This window comes from Brachionichthys hirsutus, unplaced genomic scaffold (assembly GCF_040956055.1).
Source record: "Brachionichthys hirsutus isolate HB-005 unplaced genomic scaffold, CSIRO-AGI_Bhir_v1 contig_1072, whole genome shotgun sequence".
NCBI classification, from domain to species: domain Eukaryota; kingdom Metazoa; phylum Chordata; class Actinopteri; order Lophiiformes; family Brachionichthyidae; genus Brachionichthys; species Brachionichthys hirsutus.
The window spans coordinates 12646-17720 of NW_027180835.1; the positions used below are offsets into that span (position 1 = coordinate 12646).

Consider the following 5075-nt stretch of genomic DNA (forward strand, 5'->3'; position numbering starts at 1 on the left):
CTGGGGTGATGATGGGCATGAGGTGGAGGCTGTCAGGTCGATGAAGCTGAAAGATCACAAGAAAACATATTTGGTTTAACTGTGCTACACAGATCCCCAATCACAAACTGAAAATGTAGATTTCATAGGAGTTAGTAGTAGTAGTAGTAGTATTAGTAGTAGTATAGTAGCCGTATAGTTGTAACTTAAATCCTGGTAAAACGCTGCTGGCTGGTTCCTTACCTTGGGTTCCCAAAATGGGAGGCCATACCCGAGGTCCTCGACTCGCTGCAGACGGACAGTGTAAGGCCACTCCCTGAAAACACAAGATTTTCACATCTGATGATCCTTTTTACAAAACGCTCACAGGCAGATTCTCAGAGAACCTCAGAAAGAAGGTAAACGTATCTGCACGCAAACAAACACACAATTCCTGAAAGTGCGTTCTATGAAACACAATCAGTTTGTACATAGAGAAGCACAGACTGGCTTTAATGGAAACAGGACACTGATGAGATGATGATCAGTCTCAGGGAACTCTTATCAAACGTAATTCAATATTTGGTCTTCCCACATGAACAGCAGAATCAGAATACTCACCACATGGAGTACACCTTGAAGAATTTAATCACCAGGGTGGATGCGGTCGCATTTGGGTACACCTGGCAGATTCTTGCAACAAGTGTAGTCCAAGATATCCCGCCCAAGAAGCCCAGCATGTTGGAATAAATGTTCCGTCCTGAAGGGAAAGATGAAGATGAGAAAGAAGTCAGACCTCTAGTCCTCAAGACGGCCTAATTTACAGTGAACCACTTTAATCTGCGCTGCCAGAGCTTTTCAATGCAGCATGTTACTATGTCCACGTGTCCTCAGTTTGTCGGTCTGTTTTTGCTTTTTCATATTGAGCAGTGTTTTTGCCACCACACGCACAAAAGTCAATGTTTTCAGATGCAGTGAGCAACACTTAAACCCAGTTTGTATCAAATGTGAAGTCAGTCGTTGTTTGCGTACATGTGTCACCGTTAGTTACGGAAATTCTCAACATATTCTGAACCGGTCTCTGGACAGTCTGGCAAATTTAGCGAGTTGTGTTCTACCCACGTTTAGCCCACAGCTTGATGGCTCTCAAGGCCAGACGGAAGTTCTCAACATCTGGGACAAGCTTGAGGATCTCAGCTGATGTTCTGTAGCCTAAAATACAGAGACAAAGGTGATTGAAGACAGTCATGTTAAAGCGTCAGCCAGCCAAATGGCCACCCAGCACAAAAAGGTTCCTGCTGTTTGCTTCTTACCGTTGAGACTCCTCACACACTCTGGACGCATGTCCTTCAACAGCTGATCGTTGAGGAAGTTCAGTTTATCAGGGACACTCCTTCGTCCCAGCTGCGCGTATACCAAGTCAATCTAGAAAGAAGCACAGAAAGCATTAAGACACACATAGCTTTCTGCAGAGTAGAGCGTTTCCTGGTTTCGCAAGTCATATTACCTCAACCCCATCAAATTTAAGCTTGATGACAGGGACGTATGCTGTTGTGATGGCCTGAAGACACAAAGACGGTTAGTTAGTTAGATGATTGTTACTATCTTGTAGGATGTACACGTACATGAACTGTGTATATGGCTAACCCGTGCGTCGGTGACCTCCTTCTGTGCTTTAAGCGTTTCAAAGAAGGAGGTAAAAAAATCACCCCTCTCCAGAAATACGGGTCCCACGCACACAACATCGATATCAGCGCCTGTCAAAACCGCACAGGTTCATATTAGAGGAGCTTCTCCATCATGCAAAGTTCCGGCAGTCCTGACACTCGGTCAAGAATAGTAAAACTCACCTTTTGAGTCGACGCCGAGATCAGAGGAGCCAAACGGAAGGACCTTTCCTCCAACGTTGTCCATCACTATATCTGGTACATTCTAAAATTAAAAAGTAAACAAATAAAATGTTATCTTTGTAATAACATGTTTTAAGCACCACAGCTGGTTAGCTTTGAAACGACATGGCGTATATAAAAAGATGTCCTACCATGTCAATGCATTTCTGCTTCAGCCACTCCTTAAACAGCTTCTCAAGCTTTGTGGTGATATCCTCTCTGCAAATGAAACACGGGGCATTTTCACATTTGTCTGCACCTTAACAAGCATGCAATGGTCCCTCCACTTGTGCTTTAGCACTTTTATTAACTTCACTCATTAAGTTCTTGATTAACTGATTACAACTCAGGCCTGCAGGGGGCGCCACAAAAAGGGGAAAATACCTTAAATATAATTATATTAGAACTAGTTATTAAGTTATTCTTAAAATGGAAAAGCTCACATTCACTCAAATGTAATGTATGTTTCGGACGTGGAGGTATGGATTTTTACCTAAACGAGAATACTCGTTTAGGTACTGAATTAGTTAATTAGTTAATATAGATCCAGACAGACACACACGTACACACACAATAATACAATACATGATATACAGTATTGTCATATAAAATGTGGTTTTATTATGAGATTAACTTCCAGACAGACAGTAGCACTAATGCAAAATCCATGAACCCTCCCTGCACTGTTAACCCACCTTCTTCTGTATGACCCCTTCCCACACGCCTACAAATAACTCTGTATTATAATACATTAACAAATGTAGGAGCCAAACTGGTGAATATGTAGCACAGCACAGCACAAAGTAAACACAACGCCAACGACTCACGCTGACGCCAACTGGATGTGCGACGCTGGAATGCACGTAGGTGCAGCTCTTTGTGTTTTCTGAACGCAGATCTCATTCAATATGTACCGTACTGGTACTGTATTTTATATGTGTTGTAATATGTATTTTAATTTTGAAAAAAATACTATTTTATTTAACTTAGGCCAGAAAATGCTTATTTTATCAATACAATTATGGAAATATAAACATTTGTACACATACAGCAGAGTCCCGCAATAAAATCCATGATATATGAAAACATACTGTATGTTTTTGCAAGAAAATCCACAATAAAGTGAATCTGCCGAAAGTGAACCGCGGATATAGCGGGGGGAACAATACATAAATATTTCAACCGGTAAATCATACCTGTGCTTCAGCACTGATTTGCTCTCAAAAACATTGAAGCCCTTCAGCGTTTCAAACAGCAAACCGGTCCGGGTCAGCTCGGCCTCCTTCGGCAGATCCTCGCTGATCGGAGGGGTGAGTCCGTAAATCTTGGGGGGCTGTTGAACAGCTGGAGCCTGAATCTTAGTTGCTCTGAAAATTAACAAGATTACCTTGATACCTGTATGTGGCAATGCTCCAATTTTGTGTTTAAAAAAAAACATCCAATCAACACCAAGAAAAGCATGAACAAAAGCAATAACACTTAATACTCACCGAAGCGAAGTCATAATCACTTTATTGAAAGCAGAAAAAAATATGCTCTCTGAAAACCTTTTTCTTTGACGAGTTATATATATACCCTGCTTTGAAGCGCTACACTTCAAAGCAAGTCATTTGAACCAAGACGATTGGCCGATACCTGCTTTGATCTATCTATCTGTTATGTCAATCTGCGATTAGAGTGGGTTGATTGATTTTCAGCGCCACCCCCATCTTTTTTACTTTGATTTTTTTGTTCCTTGAGTTTCAATAGAAAACACATTGGTAGCTGTGAGGTGGGACTTATGTTATACAGGTGTAGGGTTTTACCAAACGCTCTTCCGGTTCTTGTTCTCCATAGTGGGTGCGTAATCAATGAGGAGAATGTGGGTTAAGATTAAGACATTTATATAATTAACAGATCAGTACAATTAGTTCAGATATCAGCGCTGAGATTCCAACACAGCTCTCGTGCCCGCGCTTCATTGGAATGAAGACGCTTCCTGCTTCGTCCTCACGTCATTCTGTCCCCTGAAGGCGGGACTTTGCCCCAGCCAATCTAAGCCCATGTTTATCTGTGGTGTGTGATGTCACTGTTGTGATGCGTTCAATTGAAATCAGTCATTACAATAACAAACTAAACGTGGTGCGCCTCTGTTGTTCTGTCGGCATGTAAACACGTTGTGGAATCCCATCTACTATGGAAATTCCCTACAACTGGCTACACAGCAGGAAATTGATATGATAAATAGTATCAATCATCTTGGTGCGGGTTTAGACCATTTTTGACTGAGAGTGTTTTTTGGGGGGACTGAAGCAGGGATGGATTAAAAATATGGATTACCCATGTTGAATGTGTTTTAAAAAACGAAATTAAAAAATGCTTTATTTCTAGGAAAATGGACCCTCGCTGGTTTATGTAAAGTGTATGTGTCCTGCTCGGTTAAAAACTCTTCTACATCCGCTTTCTTGACACGTTGACTTGCCTCATCTCGGGGTGGAGAGCAATCTCTCCACCCCGCCAAAACTCCCGGGATGAGATGGGGAATAGTATATATTTTTCAGGAGCCGTTTCTCCATCGAAGGTAATTTTTATTAATCCACACCCCACGTCTTTACGCCAGTCTCCTCCGGGTCGAATGATAAAAAACAAGTTTGATCCTCATTTTTTATTTACTCTGAGTAGCAACAAGAAAACAACCATACACATGTTTACGATATCATGTTTTATTAAAAAAAACATCACACAAGAAAAGATATAGAACTATACGTTGATTACAATGACTCTAAATGCTGAGTATAGAACATTAGGGTGTTTAATATGATTGATATTATAATATCAATCATATTAATATTTAATATGATGATTTCATCGTCACCCCATTTCTGTATAACTTCTCGAAAGATATCAGACACTCGATGCTCGTTTAATCCCAGCAATTGCTCTTGCATCTCTTTCCAGGAGGGCTTCGTCTCCACAGAGTAGACGATTTGAAAATATTTCTCCAACGCTCGAATCTTGACATTTTCTTGAATCTTGACATTTCCTACTCGCACCCAAAGGTGCGAGTAGGAATGTAGATTGACCGGTAAATCGAGAGCTTTGCCTTTCTGCTCAGCTCCTCCTTCACCACCCCGGTAGGCTGAGGAGTGTGGCCGACCGATACGCCTCCTCTTTATTGCTTTATTTTGAAAGGTCCGCTTCAAACTTTTCCTCCCGAGTTGTATAAACTACCGTGTTTTTACTTTCCTG

The 5075-nt window shown here is 41.3% G+C and overlaps 1 pseudogene; it reads right to left on the reverse strand.

The window, feature by feature from the left end:
• Window positions 1–566: 566 nt before the first annotated feature.
• LOC137916787 (poly(A) polymerase type 3-like) lies at window positions 567–3351 on the reverse strand (annotated as a pseudogene).
• Window positions 3352–5075: the final 1724 nt, after the last annotated feature.